The sequence below is a fragment of the Dromaius novaehollandiae genome, chromosome W (assembly GCF_036370855.1).
Source record: "Dromaius novaehollandiae isolate bDroNov1 chromosome W, bDroNov1.hap1, whole genome shotgun sequence".
NCBI lineage: Eukaryota > Metazoa > Chordata > Aves > Casuariiformes > Dromaiidae > Dromaius > Dromaius novaehollandiae.
In genome coordinates, this window is record NC_088130.1 from 50,158,399 (window position 1) to 50,183,156 (window position 24,758).

Consider the following 24,758-nt stretch of genomic DNA (forward strand, 5'->3'; position numbering starts at 1 on the left):
GAATGGGGTCTGCGAAAGGTAGTCCTCCAAGAGGAGGCCACCCAGTTTACCTGTTGGTGAAAGGCTAAGTAGAGGGAAGTGTCTTATACCCTGACTTCTGGTACTTATATCAAAGTCTGGCCTGCAAGGAACCACTTCTGTCTGCTCAGAATTCACAGCCGTGAGCATGTTCCTGAAGCTGGACCACTAACCATCTTCTTTCAAAAAATTAAACAACGGCAAAGAAATCATGCTTCCTTTTCAAATCATCATCAACAATAATGGTAGAGTCTAGTTCCCATTCTACTGAATATTCAGCATAAAACAGGAAGTTCTTCAGTGAAACAAGCTCTGGGCCCCAGTCTTTTCTCTCATTAAGCTTACAGAGTCATGCTCCCACCTACTCTTTTTCTGGTTCTGCTGTCATTTTTCTGTACAAAATTGACAGCTTCTCCAGGAGGAAACGTGAATGCCCTCATTCCAGAGTACCTTACTGACTAGCAGCTAGGCCAGTCTCTTTTAGGAGGTTAGAAAGAAATTGCATCCTAATTGCCATGGGTGGGTGCTCTAGCCATTAATACCATAAGATATTAGATAAAAGGGAAACAAGACCATGATTTGTCTAGAGCTCTGTCTCTTGCACATATTAAAGAGACACCTGCTAGGTGAAGCCTTGAGGCAGGACAGGTAGAGGACAGCTAGCTCGTGAATCCCATGAAAGCTTAAGTGTGAATTAGTTGCTGAACTGCCCCAGACTATCAAGGTTGGAACATTTCTGAGCAAAGCCTGAAGCAGAATTTTAGGCAGCTAAAGAGCTTTATAATTAAAAAGTTAGGTGATTAAGGACTTTCTCTACCTCTAGGGCTGGTTGTAGCTGAGATAACTGTAGAGTCTTTCTTGACAGAACAGCTATATTCACAGGGCTGAAGAGAGGGGGTGAAGGGCCGTTGGCGTGATTGGCTGAGGACAGCAGGGGATTTCTTGGGCCTGGCAGAAAGCAGATATGAGCAATGTGGGTCTGGGAAGGAAAAGTTAAAGCCAATTCAGTCTTAAGCAAGCTTAATTACATTTCTCATCGAAAGGTTTCTGGGTCAGCTGTTGCCTATGTGAGGCTTTACAGAGCAATTAAGGTGTTATGTATAACCAGGCAGAAATAGGGGTTATGTATGACATTTTAGGCTATCTTTTAATTTAATAACTGTCATTTGTCTTCCCATCCTGTCCCATCTTCCTCATTTCGTAAAAGAACCTACCATCTTGACAATGAGAGATAGCAGAGGAAACCTAATTATCTACTGTGATAACACAATCCAGTTTAGGATTCACAATTATAATTTAGCCATTCAGATATGTTCAGAGTGTGAATATTCTGCTTTGAACATCATATAAAACTGCCACAACAATGTTGGTTTTATTTTGACATTTTCGTGATGTAATTCAGACTGTTGTCTTCTAGTGAATTCAGACATGTTTACACTCCATGGGAAATATGATGCGTTCTTATCTGGAAAAGACTGCTACGAGGATATCTGCTACAAGGATAGTGCATTTAGAGAAGGTCCTGATGGTTTAATCTTGTCCACCTTATTTAGAATTAACCAACCAACCCATTGTTGGGGATCTCGCTGTCCATTCCACAGCTAAGACACAATGAGAACTTCTAGCTGTGCAGGTGGAACTGGCTTCTGACCGAAGGGTGAAAGGTGGTGGCAGAGTCTGCCTTGTGTTCTGCAGCTGCATGGGGTAGCACTTTGCTTGCACTGAATGTGATTTTTGAACAGCAATGGTATTGACTTCACAGCTTCCGTTTCAGGTCTCTGCATAGACATTTCTTCATGTACACTTACGTAAGTTCTTATGTTTGTTTGTTTGTTTGTTTTCTTAAATTCCCCCTAGAACTAAGGAAAATGTGGTATCTGTATGTCTTAACTAACCAGGCCAGGTTAGTTAATCTCAATTTTAGTCCCACAGGGACACTGAGGCTTGTTGTGAAGTGAGGGATAGCATAGGTAGGGGCTAAAGCCTATGGACATTACTATAGAAAAAAATTGGTTTTCATGGTGATTGGAAGGGAAAGAAAAAACAGACCTTCAGGTCCAGATTTATCTGCTGACTCCTTCTATGAGATGAATCCAGATACTGCTCAGTTTGACAGCTCTGTTGTTCCTGGGCATCTATGCCAAGTTCTTGGAGGTACTGCCCGGGATGGAGAAAAAGCAGCTAAACCAAATTATGTTCTATAGCCTGCAGGTATCAATAACCATTGAAGTATCAAAGTAAAACCATATTTCAAAATAAAAAAAAAAAAGAGAGACTTACATTCGACATATTTTCTCATTTTCTTCTTACAACCCTGTTGACCTCAAGGAAGCCCTGATAGATAGTCACCACAAGTCAGGTGACCAGATTCTGTCTTGGAGCAGAACTGTTTTGTTTGTGTTTATAGTCTGTATAGGGTGGATTTAGCTCAGCGAGTTCTTGGCCAGACCTATAGCTAGAATGTCCCACATGCAAAAAAGAAAAAATACACAATGTTTTTCCAGGAAGGAGCGTTTTCTTTGGTTATGCTAATCCTCCATAACCACCATAGTAGGGACAAAATAATGAAGGTTTTTTGTTCTTGTGCAGTACTGTCAGCAGCTGTTGACAAGTTTCAGTTTTTTAGAAAAACCTCGATGTATCTTCCCTCTTCCCACAATATACTCTTGCTTCATGGAGAGCAGACCTCAAACTCAGGGAGTCCTCAGATCTAGTTTGTGCATTTGTTCATTTCTCTTCTCGCCCTCAGTGTGAGATGTCAGTCCCACTCTGTTGCTATAATCTGTCTTTTTCAACATTCTTCCTGATCTCTGCAAGTATTTATTTAAATGATGACTGTTTCTTTCAATTAGTCTTACTGTCATGCTTCATTTACCTTATTCTGCAGTTAAAATTGATCATTGTATTATCTGTGTTGCTCTGTGATATGAAAGTAGTCTGGCTTTGTCTGTCTCAGTGGGTCTGATGTAGATACCATCTGCATGACCGTATATTGGCTGGGAAAGCCCTTTTCAAGTAGTGTAAAAGACTAGCTCTTAGTAGGTAATTTCATTATCCTAATTTTTCTCTTAAGCTTTAATATTCCAATTCATGTTTTTAATTTTGAGTAGACTATGTTTCTCATATATATAAATGAGAGAAAGAACATTACATTTCAAAAAAGATATTGAAATGTCATATTTATAGAGTTTTTGTGTGAAGAAAATGCTGATTTAACCTGAACTCCAATTCTTTGGTTTTCTTAAATATAGGCCTAACTTTAAGCACATGAATAGTCTTACTCACTTTGTGAGACTGCTTTTGTTCACTGTGCTTTTGCTAAGTCTGTGCTCTAGAAAGTAGCCACTGATTATCTTTAAGAAAGAGAGAAGGAAAGAAAGAGAGAAAAAAAGAAAGAGAAAGAGAAAAATGAAGAGAGAAAAAAGAGAGAGAGAGAAAGAAAGAAAGAAAAAGAAAGAACGAAAAAGAAAGAAGAAAACTATCTTTAATTTAAAAATTTGAACATTTTATCTGTAAGTTCCTGAGAATTCTGGTGACATAAAAGGAGCACTTGAAACATCAAAAAATGTTTTTCTCCTACTCTGTTGCAATTTTCTAATCACTACTACCCCTTCTGTACTTTTCATAGGTGAACCACTTAGCTTTCTCTATTAAACCCCATTAATTGTGCCCTGTTGTATTTTAGTTCACATTAAAGAGATCCAGGCTGCAAGGACACTGAAATACAGAACTGTCCTTTCCTAAAATATGAGGTCATCTGGATACAGAATAGCTGTTCTTCATTTTGCTGTATATTTTGTGTAAAGCCTTAGATTTCATTGTTGCAACATGACATGCTGTTTCCATTTCTGTTTCAGTGCTATGAAGATTCACTGAGGTGTACTGAAGCATAGGGAACAGTGACCCAGCTGAAAATATCATCTGAAGACTGTGGTAGTAGAGGGCACTGTACTTGGAATGAAAAAATTGTTTTTCTCACTGTTGTTTCTTGCAAGAAAAATGAATAGAAATAAGCAAAGGAGAATTTTCCTGAGAAGACTGTTCCTTTCAATTTTCTAAGGAAGCCTGAGGTACACTGATGATGAAAATCTGCTGTCTTTGTGTTTTTGCTTTGGTTTGTCAAAATGAACATTATTCTGGTGGCAAAACTTGGTTAAGGCATACAGTGCAGCTGAACATCATGTATGTGTGCCCAGCATTTCTGGAAATGCCTGTGTATGTTTAAATAGTAGCATGAAGTTACACACAGAGGTAAAGATAGGCACCCATACAATTGTATAGTATTTAGGGGTGTAGGGTTTTAGGTCTAGGTTAGCATGCAGCTACCAGGCCTTTCCTGGAGGCGCTGAGGATGTGAAAGTGTAATTTTTTTTTTTGAGATGTTCATCTGATGCATCTGAAAAACTGTGTGTGATGTTTTTGCTCTAGCTTATTCCAGGTTCCTGTGCTGGATTTACTAATTGAACCCTGCTATTGTGAGAATTGACTATAAAGCATAGTTGTTTCAACTCTTTTCCTTCCCCTGCATCCTAACACTTTTCGAAAAAGCATTTCCCTCAAAGTTATAGGGAACGGACACCAAAAAGGTCACACATGTAGATGGCTGAGTAGATAGTAAGAAAAAGCCACAGCTTAAGCTACGTAGCTGGCATGACCTTTTAGCTTGTATGATCTTCTAGACTAAATTAAAGACATGGGTGAGGTTTCAGAAAATAATTGTGGAGAGCAAAAATGAATCACATCTCTGGTCTGTGCTTGTGTTTGCAATGTTTAGTTTATGAACCCTGGAAGTGGACTTTGCAGCACCCACTTGAGGATCTGGGCTGTTTCATGGGGAGGCTGTGGTTCTTTCTCAGCTCGCTCTGGCTTTCCCATGGCAGCTTGCTCATAAAACCATTCCTTCAGTCTGAGGAACTTGCTCCTCTCCTGGCTGTTACCTCTTGTGGTTATGGTTGTCTGCCAGCTTGGAGTGTGGGCAGAACCTGCTTGCAACTGTCTGTGCTTATCTATGTAGACAGCCCTGAAGGTAGATGGGCGTTGTTAGCAGTGTGCAAGGCACAGTGGCCTGAGGATAGCTAGCTCTCCGTCTTCAGAGGGAGCTGAGCGTTCCTCAAGAATTGCTTTCTTTGCTGTGCCCTCTCTTCTCCCCACTTCTGAGGTCCTTCAAGTCCCTTGTGACTACAGTTTACCTGCTGGAGCTCAGACACTGACAGGCCTGAGAGTGAAATGCTTAAACAAAACTGCTACTTGATTTGTGATCAAGTGACAGGTCGCAGGAAATGCTACTTTCCTCTAGTGCTGTTTCTGTTTTCTCTGGCTGTTTTCACTGTCTCTGTCTTCTTTGCTTCTCCTTTATTCATAATGTATGATAAGGCAGCAAAGAGTTCTAGGTTGACTTGATATGGTGTGATGGGAAGTTTTATATCAAATCAAACTCTACTGTAAATTGCCTGTGGAAGTGAGCCTGACTGCTCACAGTTCATGAACCTTTCCCCTTGGTCTCTAATAGTTAACCTTGCATCATCAGCCCCATAATTTTTAATGGCACTTCAATTGCTAGAATGTATGTCAAAAACAAATTGGCCTTTGTTTTTACACAGAGGAGTTGAAAATCTGTGCTATAAGATGATAGTCAGACAAACAGTTTCCATATATAAAGGAAAGGGAAATGAAATTTGACAAAATGTCCAAACATGACAATGTGCTTTCGCTTTTGTTCCCCCAAGCCCCCCGCCTTTCGTTTTAGGCTAAATAGAGCTTCTGCTGTTTCTGATATGTTTCTTTCAGCATCTCCAACCCAGAGCTAACCAAGGAACACTCTGCCAAGGCCTATAACAGCCTTACATTATTATTTTTACAGTTTTACTTTTTGTCTCAGCCGCTCAGTCGTTGTTGGAGATGTAGCTCACCCTTCAGAGAAGACCTCTGAGCATTACAGGCTAACGACAACAGCTGACATGCATTCATGCCTCAGTCTGCAGTGTAATGATTTCAGCAGCTGTACATTTTAAGAGTGCTTTGACACATAGGTCAGAGGCTGGTATCCAGGGCTGAGCAGAGTTAACACAAAGCTCAGGGGAAGTGGATTAGGATCGGCCAGGTTTTAGAACAGCTGATCACATATTGTGGGACTAAATGTAATTTATCTAGCCCTGATAACATTAAAAAATAAAACAAAACACAACCCTATTTTACTTGAGATAATACATTCAATTTTAAAATACTGGAAAGCTGAAATGGATCTTGTTACAGTGTTGCAGTCCTTATATGAAATATGTGATGCCATGTAGGGCCCCTGTCTAAGAAATGCACTTTGTGTAGCCCCATGGATTTTCTTGATGTCATTTACTGTTGTTATAGGTAGGCAAATATTTAAGTATTTTGCGGAGTCAAAGCTCTGCCATAAGGGGCAGGTCTGAGAAGTGTGTTTCCCCTCCTGCCAGACTCCAGCCTCTCTCACAGCCCGTGCAGATGATGCCCCTGCCCAGGACTGTGCACACTTGTGCAGTGAACCCCATGCCATGGGCAGCTGCTCAGGCTGTGGGCGCAAAGGTCTGGGCAGGGTGGCTGCAGTGCTGATGACAATCCAGAGAGAGATTTGCAGAGTTCCAGAGAAGAAAGCAAGCTGTTTGTTGTTCTTTTTATATACATACATACATGTATATAAAAAACCACATGGACATATATGCATCATCCTTGAATTATTTTCCCGAGGACTATCATAAATGTGTTTCCATATTTTGTGCTAACCTGGACCTCTACTGAATTTGAAACATGGTGGATGGGGAAGAGGAGGTAGATGAGGCGTACTGCCACATACCATCTAACTGTAGGTGGTCTGAGCAGCTCACCAGGTGCTCTGCAGGAGCAGAGGAAGCCCAGGTTTCCAAGCCAGGTGCATGAGGTAAACAGCCCCCACTGCAGGGCAATACACCAAGCTTAGGCAAGAGCCGGGTTTCAGGTGCACTTGATCAGACCTGTGTCTTAACCACGGAGGGCTTATTATTCTACCTGAGTTTCATGCCTTGTAGCTCAAGGCACATGGGTGCTGACAGTTGCATGAGCCAAAGCCATCTACCTGAGCTAATAAGCTGTGCTGAGAGGCAAGTTGTGATAGCTCAGGCTCTGTGCCCAGCCAAGGCAGGAACACATAACACAGCCATGCAGACGTGCCCTCCATTGCATGAGACTGATGTAGTCCTGGTGTAACAGCTGGGTAGAGCTGGAGTGATGAAGTGGCTGAGCAGAAAGCTCAATTTGGTTTTAAAAATATACATAGTCATTAAAGACTTCTGTCCTTGCTGATCTGAATCACGTGTAGGGAGGAGGGGGCTCTGAGTCTTATTCCACGCTGCTATGCCATGAAGGGGCTGCTTGTACCTTTCTTTTCTCTCTCTCTCTCTCTCTCCCCCTCTCCTAATTTCCTATATACCTAATACCTAATTTCTGCGGGTCTAGGCATAACATAGGTGAGGGCAGCAGCTGGCTGAAAGGAATGCTCTGTCCCACATGATCTCTGTTTTCAAAGGGGAGGGTAAAACCTGTTTTGGGGGTTATACATTCTTTTGCCACCCAGCACACATTTCAAACACCTCAGAAAGATTTGGGCTGCCAACAAACTCCTGATTAGCAACATGAATGAAAAATAGTACAGCCTCAAGTTTTTTCTGTGGAATGAAACATTGTCTCGAGAATTTGTTCCCCACCTTCCCATGAAACGGGCTACCCCGTCGTTCTCGTAAAAATGCTTAGGCAGTCCAGAGGTGCTTTTATACTGTGCTTTGGTTTCTAAGCCAATAAATTGTGAGAGGAAAAAACAACAAAGAATGCATCTGCAAGAAAATAGTGGAGGAATTGCTGACTCTTAAACCTGAATGTCAGTGTGGTGATTTTAGGTGTGTATACAGGGAATAATTAAAACACTTAAATTTATTGTTCATTTTAGGAAGTTGGGCTAGGGCAATTTCAGTCAAATCACTTCACTCTAGAGATCTATGTCATGTCCATTTGCAGCTCCTTGACCAACCACTGCTCTTACTATGCAGTGACCTATTGAATACTTCATGTTTTCTTTCAATGGGTTAAAACTGTCATTCTGCAAATTAAATTCATCATTAAACTATGAAGAAAGACTACTTGATACAACTGTAATCTGTCTTCTGTGAGTAATCTGCTCTGCTCTTTCTCTGTAACAATACCTTTCATTTATCCTAATCTATTATAATTTTAATCTAGTGTATTTTCCAGTTGACAAAGGTCATTAAGTTGTCATTTATCTTCAGTGCAAGTTTCTTGGGGCATTGGCTGTTTCCTTATTTGTATCTGTCTCAGTGAGCTATCCAAGTACATAAACAGGGCTGCAAGATGTGCCGCAATTCAAACAGTAGCATAGAATTTATTATAAAGTTTCATAGTTATGCTAAAAGCTCTCATAGGAGCTGGGCTTTCTCTACAACCACTACTGCTGAAAGAGGCAGGAATGACGGTAGGTCTTGCATTTTCAGAAATTAAAGCCAAACTCAATTAATATAGCTTCTAGTCAACTTTTGCAGGACTACACTCTCCATCAGATACAAGAAAACAGATAGGGATTATGTAGGTATGCAGACAGTGCTATTTCTTTCTTAGGGAAAAAATAACATTCCTCAAGAATATCCTGATAAAATTTTTTCTAAGTTTGCTTTGTTTACAAAATTGTATCCTAATTCCTCCTCATCCTTGAGATCTTCTCTCCAAATAATCAAAAATATAACAACATTTACTTTTGTGTGTGATTTGCAGGAAAAAAATCTCTCTCCTGTGAGCTGGGTCCCTCAGGAAAGCCCTAACCTGCACTGGAAGCACTTGCACAATTTAATAACTTCAGTGGAAGTAGCACCAACACTTAGTGTTACATAAATGGATAACCCCTTCAAAAAGTGTGACTGAGGCCAGGTGGAAACAAGCCATAAAATGCTTTGGAAATACAGTTTTGTCTTTTACCTGCTTAAAGCTGTTTGTAGGATGAGTGCAGCCCTACTTAAATTTAACAGTACAAGTAAACCCTAAACCTCTGAGAGTCTGTCAGAAACAATGTTGCAAAATGAGTGATTATAATGTCATTTCACTCCCCTATGATGTCCCAGGAATCTAAGACTGTTGTACTAACATCACCCATTTGGAAACATTGAGCAAGGGGCATCATCTTGCTTCTGGCATCCTTTGAAGTAAAAAAGAATTGAATGCCGCAGTCTTCTGAGAACTGAACAAGCAGATCTCACTCATTATGTACCGCAAGGAGAAAGATAATTTCAAGTCACCACCTAACCTTCCTGACATATTACATGTCACACACACAGGCTTTTGAAGTCCTCTGCTCTGAAACACAGAGAAATGAGCCCTGCTTTCCAGGGTAAAACTGAGTATCCCACCAAACAAAACCAGGAAGAAATGAATCCTCCTTCCAACAGACAGCAGAAGTTATTTAATTACTGAACTCACGCTGTTAGCCAGGTGCTTCCTAAGCTGCTGTTGGAAAGAGTTGCCTCTGCCCCTGCTGTGCTCCACGCATCGGAGAGGGCAGCTGCGAGCGTGGTGCCTGCTCTGGCGCCCTGGCTGCCGAGGTGCAGCTGCAGCTGGGACTGTGCTTCAGGCAGCGCAGCAGGTGCCCCTCTGGAATTACTTAGGAGAGGAAACAAGGAGCAGGCAGTGGACCCATGCTGAAGATGTGGCCATAATGGTGTGCTGTATTTAACAGGGGGGCATGATCTGTGTACAAAAAAGAGAAGCTGCAGGCTTTTGTGGCCTTGGTGCTGCTGGCAGGAGTGAGCGGTGCACTGTGAGCTCTCCAGACTGGCAATTCTGCAGGAAGAGCCTCAGGAGTGTTGGCAGCTGCCTTACATCTACTGAAATTACTTGGCATGACATACTTTGTGCAAATGAAACCATTTGCTTCATCATAGAGAAATCATTGCAGAGAATGAATATCTTCTGAAAATGATTACCAAAAAAAAAAATCTTAACAGCTTTGTCCCTCTCTTCACAGGCACCCTTATGAGATGTTTTTGAACTTGTCTTCTTCAAACAAACACCCAAACTGGTATATAGCTCTGGGAGGAAGATACCCTTTCCTTGTAAAATTCGATGTATAATACCTACAGATATTTCACTGTAGGTACTGTGAATGGAGGATGAATTTTGTGTTATATACTATGTTTATACAATGCAAACAAATAGGAAAAAAGCATATGGACTGTCACACAACTAGCAAACAGGATTTTCTATGCAGATTGAGTCCCATATTTTCAGAATCTTGTACAGCTACATGAAGTCCATGAGGAACAGTTTCTGATGATTGCTGCTACCTCTTATTATTCACATTCTTGTTCATGTTTTCTTAAATCTTTTCTTTCTTCTCATTCCAGTATTCCTTTTCTTTTCTACAGGGACACGTCTATTTACTGCCGCTTCCCTATGTTTGTGGCTTTGCTTTCAGTTTCATTTCTTTAGTGGTAGTATTTGATTGTTTTCCATTCTAAACCCTTTAATGAAGGAAGGTTTTCCCCTGTCCAGCCTCATAGTCCCAGTGTTCCCCCTGCTTCTCTGACTGGGTCTGTTGCTTCCCTTCCCTGTCTTAATATTTTACCTCCCAGAGTGCTAACCAGGTCTCCTCATAAGCCTCCCTCCTCTGCTTCCCACTCCCGACACTCATACTCAGCCCCACACAGATGCCTGCTCTGCTGCTGCCTTGCACCAACATGCAGAAACTCCTGTTGCCACGTTTCCTCCCTCCCCCCAGCCCCCCAAGAGAGACTCTCAGACATGCTGTCCCCCTTAGAGACGCTCACGTTCCCAGCTCCTCTCAGCGACACTTCTGCCTTACCCGCACAGAGACACAGTGCCATATTCTTGCTCTCCTCTATTGTCAAAAGCTCATGGTCATTTTTTCATGTCCCCCAAGTTCCCTCTGTCCTATCGTTTCTACTCTGACTCACATAAATATTTCCATGCTGTGCTCCCACATGCCCATATATGTCAGCCTAGTTGTCAGGAGCTCATTGCTGTAGTCTGCTTTCTGTCACTAAGTTACTATCCACCCTTAAGCAGGTCACACAGGCTTAAAGAGAAACTCTCTTTTCTTTTTTTTTCCTTTTCTTTTTTTCTAATGGGCAATACTTTGCATCCTCAGAGGTGCATGGTATACGATCCTTTTCCACTGATGTTTCTGAAAATCCTTAAATTGAAAGCACAAAGGAACTATTTTGTTCTTTTATTCCTCAGAACCTTGTGTTCACCTGGAGTTGGGACAGGCTGCTGCGAAATCCCCTGGTGAGACAGCAGAGGATCCTGGAGTCTCCAGATCTGTGGTCTGCCTCAACATGACTTCTCTATGAGATTTTTCTAAATTAATTCAATTCTCTCTTTTATGTGCCTGCTTATTATAACATTTTGCCTCCTTCTTAAACGTGCTTCACGTAAAAGAAAAGGGAAAATGATTCAACAACAGTTATAGTAATGTTCCACTTGTGCATTTTGTTTTATATGTGCTATGTCTGGCTGTGTTTCAAGTAATTGTAGAGATACTCAAAACATTTTTAATTCTCCCAGTTGAAAGTGGAAAGTACAGGGCTGTGAAGAACACAGAGAAAATTAAACTTTAGAATTTAAATATTTTTTTTTGTGCCTTTTTCAATGCTTTGGGATGGGAGGAATGGAAATCTACAGGCATTTGCATTGTAAATTGCATTTGAAAATTGCCTGAGTTCACCCAGCTTGTGAGTGTCAGCTCTTGACATTTGATAATGATCCTAAATCCTGCACAGACTGGAAAAAGCAGGATTGCTTTGTGATCATGAGATCCACATCTGCATTTTTCAGCGGCACTGTGGGACTGTTAGGCAGTGCCCATGTGTAGTTTGTGCAAGGGACTGAAGCTCGGCGCTCACTGGGCTGGGCGCACATTGTAATTGCATGCCAGCTCTGTGCAGGGGCAAGACCTGGGCACTGTGCAGCCCCTTCCGTGCCCCTTTCTCTCTAATCCCTGGTTTCCACGAAAGGATGCACAGGCCCACAGGCCCTACAGGAGACATGGCATACATATTCCAGCAAGGGCATCAATCGAGTGGCAGTGGACAGAGGTTCCAGGGAGTGTAAAACTAGACACAGCCAGAGAGACTGGTCTCACCCTTCATTGCTTCTGACACTGAAGTGCTTCGTAAGGGGAAAGCACGCTCACCCAGAGACATTTGGCAATGTGCTAACACTGTAGACAAAGAACATTTGTTGCCATTTTAATTTCAGCATTTGCAACACTTCATAGTCTCCAGCTCCTTAAAGCACTGTACACCAGTTACACAATTTAGGCTGCTACACTGGAGTAAAAAAGAAGGCATAAATTCCTCTTCCATAAAATATCTCTATGTTTGCAGGATTCTTCTTTAGCTATCACTGAATGAAGCTTCTTAGCTTATTGCTCCCATAGCTGTGCCATTACCTTGTGATACGCTGTAGGATAGTTGGGACAGTGTGTGGAGCCGGCTGGAAGAAAGAAAGGGACCATGACAGGGTAGGTCTGTATTCTCATAATTTTTTTGTCCCATTGGTGCCTCCTAAGGAGGGGAGCTGAGTTACCACTGAAAGCCACTTTCCTTTGTAGACAGCCCTTAACTACCAAAAGTTTGTTGACCAAACTTTGGCTTCTGAATGCCAACTTGAAGCCTTTCTTTCTGCATTGTCTTCCCCATCATTATTGCACGTCTTTATCTAGAAGCTCTGGACAGAACACATTCTCTCATGAATATGATGTCTTCCATCTAAAAGTCATTTTTCATTTTAAAAAATTGAAGTATGGCTCATCAATTGAATCTCCTTCTGCATTAATCTTCTCTGGATAGGCAAAGCTATTTTAGGAGCTTTCCTCATAATCTGGGGCAGTGTGAAAACCACTGATTTTCTCACTATCAGAAGTGTTGCACTAGCATAAAAATGATGCACCATAGCCTGATTTCATATCAATTCTCTTCTGTTGAAGAGGATTATGCTACATGGGATTCCTTAATCTGTGAAATCAAAACCTATATGAATAGCCATAGTGAAATCACATGAAACTATAGCTTTGCATAAAGTACTGCTGCAAAATCAAAGCTCAGATTGTATTAATTGTGTCATGGAAACAGTTCCAAATGAACTTTGAGATTTTAAAGTTGCTTGAACTGTAAACTCAGTGAAACTTAGGAGAGGAAAGAGAAGCATGCTCACATCCTTTCCTGGATTTTAGGGGTGACTCCTATGAAAATAATTTACATATCTACTTTTAACCACAAATTGTAGGATTAACCCCAAATTAAATGCTGTGTGGCTATAAAATCAATATAGATGCAAAATAGAAGACTCAAACTGATTGCATTAAGATAATTCATTTCGGTTCACTTCTTTCCTTTACTGTTACTTCTAAACTCATCTGCTGATTGTATATTTCTTATGAGCACAAAGATGTCATCTTAATGGACATATCTTTTCATTAAGGAATGAGGCTTCGTTTTTCTCCTTTTAATGTAGAAGCTTGTCCATCAAGCATTTTCATATCATGCAGTGCAGAGAACATATGATTTGTAGGTATTTTGATAACTTATGAGTGATATTTAATTATTATTTTATTACAAAATCTACCAACCACTGTTAAGTGTTCAGTGTAAGAACCTGAGACTTAACACTGGATATCCTACTAGTCCTAAATGAAGGTTTTTTATTAGGCGTAATTAAGCTGGCAAATAAAAACATGTGGTCTTTCACTTTCTGATGTATGCTATAGCAGGCTTGAAAGTCTTAAGTTTCCAGAAGACAAATGTCGGTACAAAAGATCAAAAACACCACTGCTAACTACAGGATTTATGATGCCATTGATAAATGAAGTCTACACAAAAAGAATTAGTAAAAATAATTTAAAAAGAAATCCCCTTGTCTCAGCTCATATGTCGAGGGAGGAGGGAATGGCTTCAAAAGAAAACTACAGCATATAGCATTAAGAATTCTAATTGCTACATCAAATTACAAAGGTAAGTACCTCATTAAAAATTATTCTAAAAATACATTTCTGTACAATGAGAAACAAATGTATAGCAATTATATAGAAAGCTACGATCCTGGTAGTCCTGTAGTGAGTCATTTAGATTTCTCCAGGATGCTGGTGCAATATAAAAATATAATAGTAACAATGAATACAACTCCTTTTTCACACATAAAAACTCAAATTGTTTTAAGTCCAGTTAGTTATATTATTTATTGGATATTTTTTCTCACTGAAACTCACTCTACAGTGATTATGAGTACTTTGGTTTTTCTTAGATAATTCAGTACAATTTGCTTTATTGAACCACAAAAGATTGATGGAGGGAAGACTCTTCCACCTGCACAAAAATCAGTGATTTTAAAGCCTTTGTAAATCTCATAAGCTCCCTTTTCGGTGGCGAATGACCAATGTTTCAAGGACAATATAGAATCACAGAATAACTTATGCTGGAAGAGACTTTAGGGGCCATGTGGTGCAACCCCCCTGCTCAAAGCAGTGCCAATTAGAACAGGTTGCTCAGGGCCTTGTGCAGTCTAGTTTTGAGTATCTCCAAGGATGGAGACTCCACCACCTCTCAAGGCTACCTGTTCCGCACACCGTCCCAGTTAATATTTTTTCCTTACATTTCATCAGATTTTCCTGTGTTCCACCTTGTGTTTGTGCCTCTCATCCTTTCCCTGTGCACCTCTGAGAAGGGTCTGGCTCCACCTCCTCTACAGTCTCCCTTTTGGTAGCTATAGGCAGTAGTAAGGTCTCCCCCAATCTTCTCTTTTTACTGCTGAGCAAACCCGATTCTCTCAGCCTTTTCTCCTATGTCATGTTTTCCAGTTTCCTGACCATCTTGGTGGCCCTCCGCTGGACTTGCCCCAGTATGTTAGTGTCTTTCCTGTGCTGGGGAGCCCAAAACTAGATATCCATCCAGAGTCCACAAGTGCAGATCTTTGTGGCAGAGAGAATTAAATTCTAATAGCAACTTGAAAAGCTGTCTTAATATATATTTGTGATAATAACTTTTTTTTAACAAAGTAAGATGAGCCACAAAGGATTCGTTTCTGTCTAAGGCATCATAGATCCCACAATACTCTCTGGTCATTGGTGTTTTCAGACAAACACGCACATTCCAGTATCTGTCCTTGCAGAGCTCTTTAGACCAAGAAAACCTGTATGGACACTGCAAGAGATGGAGAAAGGAAGCAGTTCTATATCCCATTATGATCTAGTTTCAAAGACCCTGAAGATTTGTACAATTATAAGGATAATGATAGAACTATGACAAAGCAAGAATAAAATTTGTCATAATTTTTGCACAAAGCCCATCTTGACAAGAGCCCTTTCTCTAAAAGACACTAGTAGTGTCTACATAGGGAAAGAACACAAAAATCATGGTATGGGCAGCATAAGTCTCCCACCAAAACATCTTCCTAGTAAGTGGAAATTAGTCCCTGCAATTAAAACTGCTTTTCAGTAAGGGGGGAATATTGCACTAAGTCCTTGTAAATCTGTCAAAGTAATTTCTCTAAGAGAAAAAATGTCTCTATAGTCAAAGAGAATGGAAAGTAGAGGCCTTTCAGTAGAGTTGTTTGGCAATATATCTTCATAATTCTTCATCAGGAAATGCAAGTTCATCTAGAATGCAAATCTTTACAGAATCACACCCATTTCAACAAAAAAAAAGTGTTTTCTTAGTTTGGCATATACTTTCAAAGAAAACTAGAATGAGATAGATGTCATTCATGTGCCATTCATCTGCCTTAGTTTCAATGCATAAAAATTAATTATCTAGCTCTGGGCAACTTACCCTAGAATGTCTTAGCAGTTCCCTCTAGAAGGAGGTTCATTTTATGTAAAGACTGATATCCAGCATCAGTCAGATGAATCAGCCTGTGGAAGTATCTATTTCTCTACCTGGACTAGGGTCCCTAGACCAGAATTACACATTCAAATTTCAGATGACTAAAATTGAAAAGGTGAATTTCCATATAAATCTCCCAAATTCCAGTGGCTACTGAAACCTTTGGGAGATCTGTCTTTCTGATCAAACAAACAAACAAACAAAAACTTGCATATGATTTTGTCTGGTACTAAAGCAAAGCAAAAGTACTTCTGTAATCCCAGAGTCTGTAGAATGGTAAACTTATCTTTATATTCATCTATCACACACTTGGGCTTATGGCCAGTAAAAAATTTACCAGTCCTTCTTCTAAATTTTAAAAATGCACAAGCAGACGCTAAGATCACCTAGTTGTCTATATTATTATATGATAAATGTTATGAAAATAAAGCTCTTTTCTTTTTCTGCATTAGCACATTATCATATGAGGTGACTGACTATAAGACAGTACCAGTAAAACAAGATTAGGACTTATATCTTTCACAGTAACTTTTTTATTATATGAATATGATAAAGTGCTAGTAAAATGTAATGGAAAATTGTGAGGATGATACACTACTCATTCCTAATGTTAAGATAAAATCTCTGCAATATCTTTTTTAAAATGGAACTCTCAGAAAATGCACAGGAAGAATATTTTATTATAACTACGGATGCCATGTCATCTTCAGGGAAAAAGTGAGATGACTAAAGCAAGTATTCAGCATTACATTTATAGGAGAAGCATCAGTCTGATTGTTGGTGGTTTCTTTTGCATGCAGTCACAACGCTTGTTAGGAAAATGTTAAAGCTAACCTTGAGTGCAGCAACTGTTGTTTCTGAAGATCAGCAGATATATTTAATTAATGCCAGATGCCTATTTTGTGGCATATAATTCAGTCAGTTTATTTAAACTATTGTCAACCTGTTAAAAATAGAATAGCAGCATTTTTCCCCAACTGGAATGAAATTAAAATATAATCATGCAATTAAATGCATGCATTTTTTCCTGATAATTTAAAATTCTCAGCTTCATGTTAACTGATCACTATAATTTAAAAACAAAGAACAGTGATGGAAACAGTAAGCAATGAACGCTCATGTGAAAATTAAAAACGATTTGCATTTGAAAGCTTGCAGGAGCAAAAAGTAATCTCAGGTTACTTCTATGATTTGTTGTATCTTTTAAAGGTAGGTGAGAAACACCATTTTCACCAAAGGCAGGTTTGCGTGAGTTACACTGCTGGATATCTCCTTGCCAGCTTAGAAAAGTGTAACAGAAATCAAAAATTAACTTATGTTTGTGTAGAGTAACTCCCACCATAAAAGCCTTTGGGTATAGGAGTATGTTTGAAGCCCCACAGTGAGGTAGATAAACGTTGTACTGTCTTTACTGATGGCAAAACTTAAATGCAGAAAATCCAAGTGGCTTTCAGGAACTCATACCGGAAGTCAAAAGCAAGCCAGGAACAGACCCTTTGTTTTATGGCACCCAACCCATGCTTTAAATAGCAAATGTTCCCTTCTGTGACAACATCTTCAGTCCTGCATTGTCCAGGGCATGGAATGATGACCTCACGGGACTTTTCCATCACCAGCAGCTGGGCTTCCACAATTAGTCATGGCAGCTTTGTTGATCCTGTGATTAGCGATGGCTGCCTCAGAGTTTTAGGTGTGGTTATGATAAATGTTTAAAGCTAAAGTTAGAGGTGAAAAGGACTTATTAGCTCATTTGACCTATACCCCTCCCATGCAGCATGGCTCACAACCCTACAGGTTTCTAAATGTTTCTACCATTATGACTTCCACCATCCCAAGTGTTCAAGGATCTTTCACTTCCTTCGAGTAATTATTCCACCACTTAATCCTTTTCCTTCTCATTCAGCCTTCTTGATAGTCAATCAAAGCTTTCCCTATTTGTATTTTTATGTCCTTACTCCCAGGTTTTCTGATATCCACATGACTTTTCTATATAGAATTACTTATTTTCTTCCCTTCTTATGGGAAATCCTGACCCCAGATAAGTCAGTGGGAGATTTGCCATTAAAGGATTTCACCTTTCTCACTTAGTCATTAAAAAAAAAAAAAAAAAAGAAGAAGAAGAAGAAAAGTCCCTGTGTGGCCTGATTAATACTGCATGAAAAGTCTGAGATAAGGTAGGCTGGCTGTGGCAGGGACAGTCCTCACCTGCTCTCTTTGGCCCACTCACACAGCCCTCGGAGACCTCGCAGACAAGGAACTAGCTGCTCTGCCCCTGCCAAAGTTGGCAGTGGTGTGCTGTGGTCTGCAGAATTGATGTTCCTGGAAGATACTGACTGAGGCAACAGATTTGACCGTCACCTTACTCTTCCACCCAATGCATCCCAGGGTTGTCTGTGTTGAACCCAAAGGTATAGAACCTGCTTGGTGGGAATCAAGAGGAAGCCAGAGAAACCAGGGACTGCCATGTAATGACCTGTTCAGCTAACCTCCTGCATACAGGACTAAATCCATATCACTTAGTAGATTACTCCAAAACAAAACAAAACAAAGCAAAACAAGTTGCTTACATTTTTCTTCTGCTTAAGGACAATGGGGTTATTTTTAGTACATGACTGTTTCATTAATTGCAATCGCTACTATGAATGACATCATGCTAGAAAGGGGAAATTCTCTTCATACACTTCCGTGTATGGAAGGCAAATAATAGAAATAAGCATTTTCCTGAGAGGAGAAGCCTTTTTTTCTGATGAGATTGTCTTTCATTAAATAAAGAAATATCTCCTTCTCTTGTGGAGTGCACCATTTACCCAGACCAGTTGTTTTTTGTGTTTTCAAAGAGTTTTTTTTTGTCAGCACTCTTTAGTCAATCAGTTCAGCTCAGCTGTACAATTCATGCAGCATTTTACGCTGGAAGCAGACACTGTTGTTTCAGGCATGTCCTTGTAGCCCTGCATCCGTGGACACAGCTGGGTTACTGAAGATTGCCTCCTCATGGCACAGAGAACGGATTCCTGTTCTTGTGCAGCAAAGCCAGGGTGCTTTCACTGCATTCACGATTTTGTTGCCCTAGGGGCTACAGGACCACAGAAGTGTCCATTTCGGAGTAACTGATGGCTCTGGCAGCTGGACAATTAGTACCTGGGTAACGGATGGCGTAAAAGTTTGATAGTTCATAACTGAGTTGTAGCTGGATCCTTTCTTCAGTGTTAGCTGACCTATTGAAAAGGTTTGGATGCATACCTTAATGGAGAGGTGGGGCTGGGGAGGGGACGACGTTAAGCTGACACATATGCAGAGAGCAGTTGAGTTCGTAGATACTTTCCTCATAGACTTTTTAAAATGCATCTTAGAAGCACACTGAGCACAAAACGATGTCCATAGATTTTCTAGGCCTGAACTGGTTGTTTTCTTTTGGGAATGTGGCCCTGCAGGGATGCCTGTAGATTTTGAGTGTTTCAAGTGAGGCAACTTGCCTCTCAGGAACAAGCTGGCAAGCTGTGCCTGAATTAGGTTTGGGCTAGAAAGGCAGCTTGGGCTAATCACAAGGCTCTCAATGTGTACAACTGCTGCATCTGCAACATTTGCTCTTACTCATTTAAATTCCAGTTCAGAGGAGACCGATCTGTGTCAGGACTTTGTAATGGCACCTGCAGCCAAAAGCAAACAGCTACTGTTTAGAGTAAAGTTTTCCTCCAGTTTCAGGCTGAGTAGACTTGATTGCTGACTGTGGGTGCTGTCAGATGTACAGCTCAGCATATCTGATCATTTGATATGATCATGTATGTTCCAGTCTAATTCCAGAAATACTGTTAAACCACAGAAGAAATCTCTTGCATTTTATATTAGAGAAAAAGGGGTGGTTAGCAGTTTCAAGTATTAGAATCTTTATATTTTCTGACTCAGTTAAATTAGTATTTTTTTCTCAATTGATCAGAGAAACACTGACCTGGGGCTTGCATTGCATGTTTATATGTGTAGAAATCTTCTTACAAGAAGAGGTAAACAAAAATGCTGTCTTCCAGAATTCATCCATTTTGTGCATTGAAGGAACCTCAGTAAGGCTTCCAGATATTTTTCCTTTACTAATGAGATCAGGCTTTATTTAGGCAAAAAGAAATCCATCTCTCTTTATCATTATTTTCATAAGTTTATTGATATCTAGTTAAATGACACAGGTATGATATAATGAGCAGTCTGTTCTGCTGATATTTAAGATTAGAAATATCTACCAGACAGTAGTTTACAAACATCACCATGAAAGGAGCTGGAGATTTTTTTCTTCATAAACCAGTGTTTTGTGAGCTTTTGGAAACTTTTTGCCTCGGACTTTTCAAAAGAACTCACAGATACACATATTTTCATTTTCTTATTAAAACTTACGCACACAATTATAATTGGCGTTTAACCTGACAATATAAAAGGCAGCATGAGTCTGGGAGATGCACATGCTCAATGCTCAAACTTAATGTAGTGGATCATATAATTAAAACTGGTCCAGTCCCTAAAACCAGAACCACTTATTCAGATACAATGGAAATCCAGAACACATGAAGTGCATGCAGCAGCAATTTTTTTCAGTTTCAATGTTCACACTTAGAAACATGGAGTAATCATAGGATTCTCATTACTAACTGGTCCATAACATTAAGTGATTTGTGAACTGCTACTGAGCTTCTTGAAAATGTTACAGTGAGCTGTAAAAATACATCTCATGGTGAATTCTATTTTATAAATTAACCAAAGATTTTATTTTCCATTTTCCCATGCTTCTACTGTTTTTTTCAACACTATGCCTTCTCTCCTACAGTGCAAAAAATATCTTACTTAAAATAAAATATATGTGTCAACTGTTTATTTGTTGTTGTTTTAGAAATACTAAAGTTGGGAAGCAACACAGAGAAAGTAAACCACAGCATCTTCAAATGACCCGCACTGTAGCCAGCCTTATTCATGTATCTGCCTGCTTAATTTTTTTAGATTTTTATATCTAGCTTTCCAATCTGTCTCAAATTTAATTGAGGATGTATTTTGACTTATTAATTTTTCCAATCATAACCTATATTTCAGAATAAAACTGTTATGAAACACTCTCTACCTCTACACAGTAGGTTGGTCACAAGCCTCTGTTCACCGGTCTCTCAGGGAAGCTGAGTCCTCACAGTGAAAATCCATGTTTTCATTAGTAGCTCATGTAAGTTAAGCTAAAGCAGCTGGAAATTCCTATGACATTCCTAAAATAAAATTTTATTTTTGCACTCAATGAGCAGAAAGTCAATTAATCCTGAATGAATTATAAGCAAGCCACTTCCATCTTTGTAGCACAATTTTTTTTTCAAAAGAAGTCTGAAATTGAAAATAGATTAAGAAGGGGAATATGTGTCCTTTTTTTTTCATTTGAAACTCAAACTTCATCCTCCAGGCTTTGAAACCATGCTATTTCCAATTACAGTATTATATGAAAGGACAGTATAAAATGACCAATAAACATTCCGAAATATGTTTTGATTGACACGTTTTCTTTATATTGTTCCTCAGTTATGGTTTCGGTACCACTGCTCTGTGGCTAATCCACTAATTCTCATTTAAACGTGAGCTGTAGTAAGAAAGTACTTGAAAGGTAAAGTTGTCAGAAATGTTGCATGAAAGATATCCTGTATTTCCACAGAATATGCAAACTCAGATGTGGAAAGAAGATGCAAAGAGGCATGCAATTTAGTTCAAGGGTTGCCCTAGAGCACCAGACAACCTGTGTCAAAAAGCACATGGGTTCAGGCTTTCTCAGGAAATCTTTGTGACTAATTTACAAGCCAGAAAACTACCAGGGCAAATGTATACAGAGAATAGTTTTCTGCACGCTAGCACTGAGTTGTAGTGAAGCCTGGAACAAAGAAAGAGTGAACTACTCGAGATTTTAAAAAAACAGTCTGTTCAAAGCTCAGAGGAGCTTCTTGTTGACTGCTGTTTTGTTTGAACAGGTCCAACTATCCCCAATTTCAGAACAGAGTTCTTTATTTCTAAGAGTCAGATAACTATTGTCAGCCCATTTGTGGCTACCCTACTGTTCATGTTTGAGGAAAGAAAAGTTAATGCTTTCAAAGAGTGTTTTATTGAGTATTTTAAAGGTTTAGGAAGACTGCCACTAATGGAGAAGGTAATATTTTTTTTAACGTTTAAAAGATGATCCAAGGCTGCTGTTTTTCTTTCCATGAGCCTCTACAATTCTCCACTTCAAAAGATGAGTGAACAATAGGAAAAAAAAAAAGCCTCCACTAGTTAAACTTTACACTGAAAAACAATTTTGCTTTCCTTTCTGAAAAGGAAATCAGAAAAAAAAACCTGTTCACCTTTGTAGAACTTGATGGATAGATTACCTTCAAAGGGAAGGTAAAAGATTACTGATAACAGACAGCAAACAGCTGCGTCTGTACATTATTGGGATTTTGGCTATGACCCTAAGGTTTAAGTCCACCTGGATTTGCTGCGAGTTGTTGGAGGAATTAATTCAATAGTGTGTTGCCAGATAGAATATCTATTTAGTGATATCAGTATAAGCTATATATTCTATCTACAATTTTCATTCCCTTCTGCATGCAACAATACATGAAGTACTTCATATTTTATTATCTGTATTTCCTAAGAGCTCGAGAGGTATTTTGATCCTAACAGTCTGTTTTCTTTCAGTCTTTCTCTTTTCTTTTGCTTTCCTCTTCTATCTTTAGATTCATCTTCCTCCTATTTGCATGCTTTCTTGCATGCACTCCCTTTTCTTGTCCTCTCTTGTCCTACTTCATTTCTATGCCTTGTTTTTCATTGCATGACCTGAAAATTTCTTCTTAATTTTCAGCTGTGCTCCATGATCAAGATCAGTCCATTTTCTTGGACTCTTTTGCTTTCCTTCATCCAAAGCTTCAGTTTCTTTTACACTATTGTCTTGGAGCTTCCTTTTCTGTAACCCCCCAGGGTATGTAGGAAGGCTTCAGGCACATCAAAGAAGGGATGGGCTGCCACATAAGCCCAAGTGATCTCAAGCCTATAAATTCAGCAAACATTCCAAACTCAGCCTAATTCTTTCTGGGGATCAAGCTGACATTTGGTACTATGGACTTGAGGGCACTTTTAGGTTGGTTCTGCCTATCACTACACATGGCTTACTTGCATCTTTCAGCTGATACAGCTACTGGCAGAGCTAAAAGGAGGCAATCAGTCATATGGATGGATAGCCTAATGTGAAAGAAACTACTGTGAAGACTAAATCTCCATGTTCATTATCTGTGATAGGCATCAAGATTATAGAGAAGCAATAATATCTTGTTACTGGAAACTTGGGCAAGTCATGGTAATATCTACTGGTCCAGTGCAGCTGCATTTGAAAGCCCAGAGACACAGGATTCGTGGTTTCTTGTAGAACTAGGAATGTTTTGCATAACTTCAATTAGGCTCAAAGCTGCAAATTCCTGAGTTGTGTTTGTGTGCAAGTTTTCTGACAGTTCAAATTGCAGAAAAGTGATTGAAGTGTACTTCTAGAGAGCAGGCCTGGTGAGGGCAATGAGTGGCTCAAAGACAACACCAAAGTCTTTAGTAATTTTCAAGGGTGACATTTGACCTGATGCAGAGGGACAGTATGAGCCCTGCATATCACTAATATACCATGTAAATCTTGAGTTACTTAATTGGGCCTTCTGTTTTCTCTAGTGTTCTGAATGTTATTCAGCATGAATACGTTTCAAAAAAGCACTTAATAACAAGATACCCAAATCTTCCATTTCTTGTTTTACAAGCGTAGCTAGCGTTATCTGTAAGCCGAACACTGATATTTTACTGCCCCCAGTAGGAGAGCAGTCTTTGAAGTGCCGGCTAATTGGGGCCAAAGGTAAACATGAACGAGAGAGAATACTTTGCATAGTGAATAGAATTTGTATTTGATATTTTTCCTGCCGTTCCCTTTTGTGTATATTATACTTTATAGTAAAAACTGCGGTGATGTAGTGTCCCATTTACACAGTGTGCTTCTGAGCATAGACTTCTTTGTTCAGTACTGTACTTTCAGTACTACATTCAGTGTAAACTCAATGGGTGAGAAGGCAGCCTAATTCGGACTATAGCGACTGTTTTCATACTGTGACTATATTGTTTTTGAATTTTTTTTAGGACTTTGAATATAATTTTTACTCCACTTCTTCTTTTCCACCTTCCCCTCTGGTCACTTTTTTTTTTTTTTTTTTTTTTTTTTTTTTTTTTTTGCCAGCTACATATAAAAATATTTCAGCCTGCTGAATTTTCCATCCTTTCTTTTCCTTGACTTTGCACCTCCCTGGCCACTTCCTTAAAAACATCTTTGATGGCTATGGACTTTAGATAAATTAAATTTTAGCTGTTCATTTTTTTTCCCATGTTGCTGATGAAATAAGCCAGTGACAATCAGTTGATAAGCCTCTAGAGACAGATCCAGGGAAAGATGTAGAATCCTGAAGTTAGACAGTATAATACATAGCTTTTAGTCACCTGGTCCCCAGAGCAGACCTCTAAAGACAGAGTTAGGCACTTAGGATCCTGATAAAATTATTAAAGAAATTTGGCATTTAGGAATGGTCTCAGAAATTCAAGCTGAGTGGGGAGACATGCAGAGCTGATAAATAGGAGATGATGAACACAGACATGCCTCTGACCTCCCATCCCTTTTTAGTGCTTAGGCACTTAGCATAGACCTCTTCAATGGCAAGAGCCTATAGCTATTTTTTGAAAGAACCTAGTATATTTGTTTTCCTTTTCCTTAAGGTGAGAAGACATGGCCGTGGTGTTCCCTTTTTCATATGGCAACCTTGTTTTTTGAGGGCCCTACAA

General features: G+C 39.6%; 1 long non-coding RNA gene across 1 annotated transcript in view; it reads left to right on the forward strand.

Moving 5' to 3' along the window:
• The window catches only part of LOC135324421 (uncharacterized), a 33,551-nt gene extending 21,896 nt beyond the window's left edge, over window positions 1-11,655 (forward strand). The window contains exon 3 of the long non-coding RNA XR_010385803.1: window positions 11,278-11,655. This is a non-coding gene — a long non-coding RNA (uncharacterized LOC135324421). The remainder of the gene's footprint in view (window positions 1-11,277) is intronic.
• The last annotated feature ends 13,103 nt before the right edge of the window (window positions 11,656-24,758 follow it).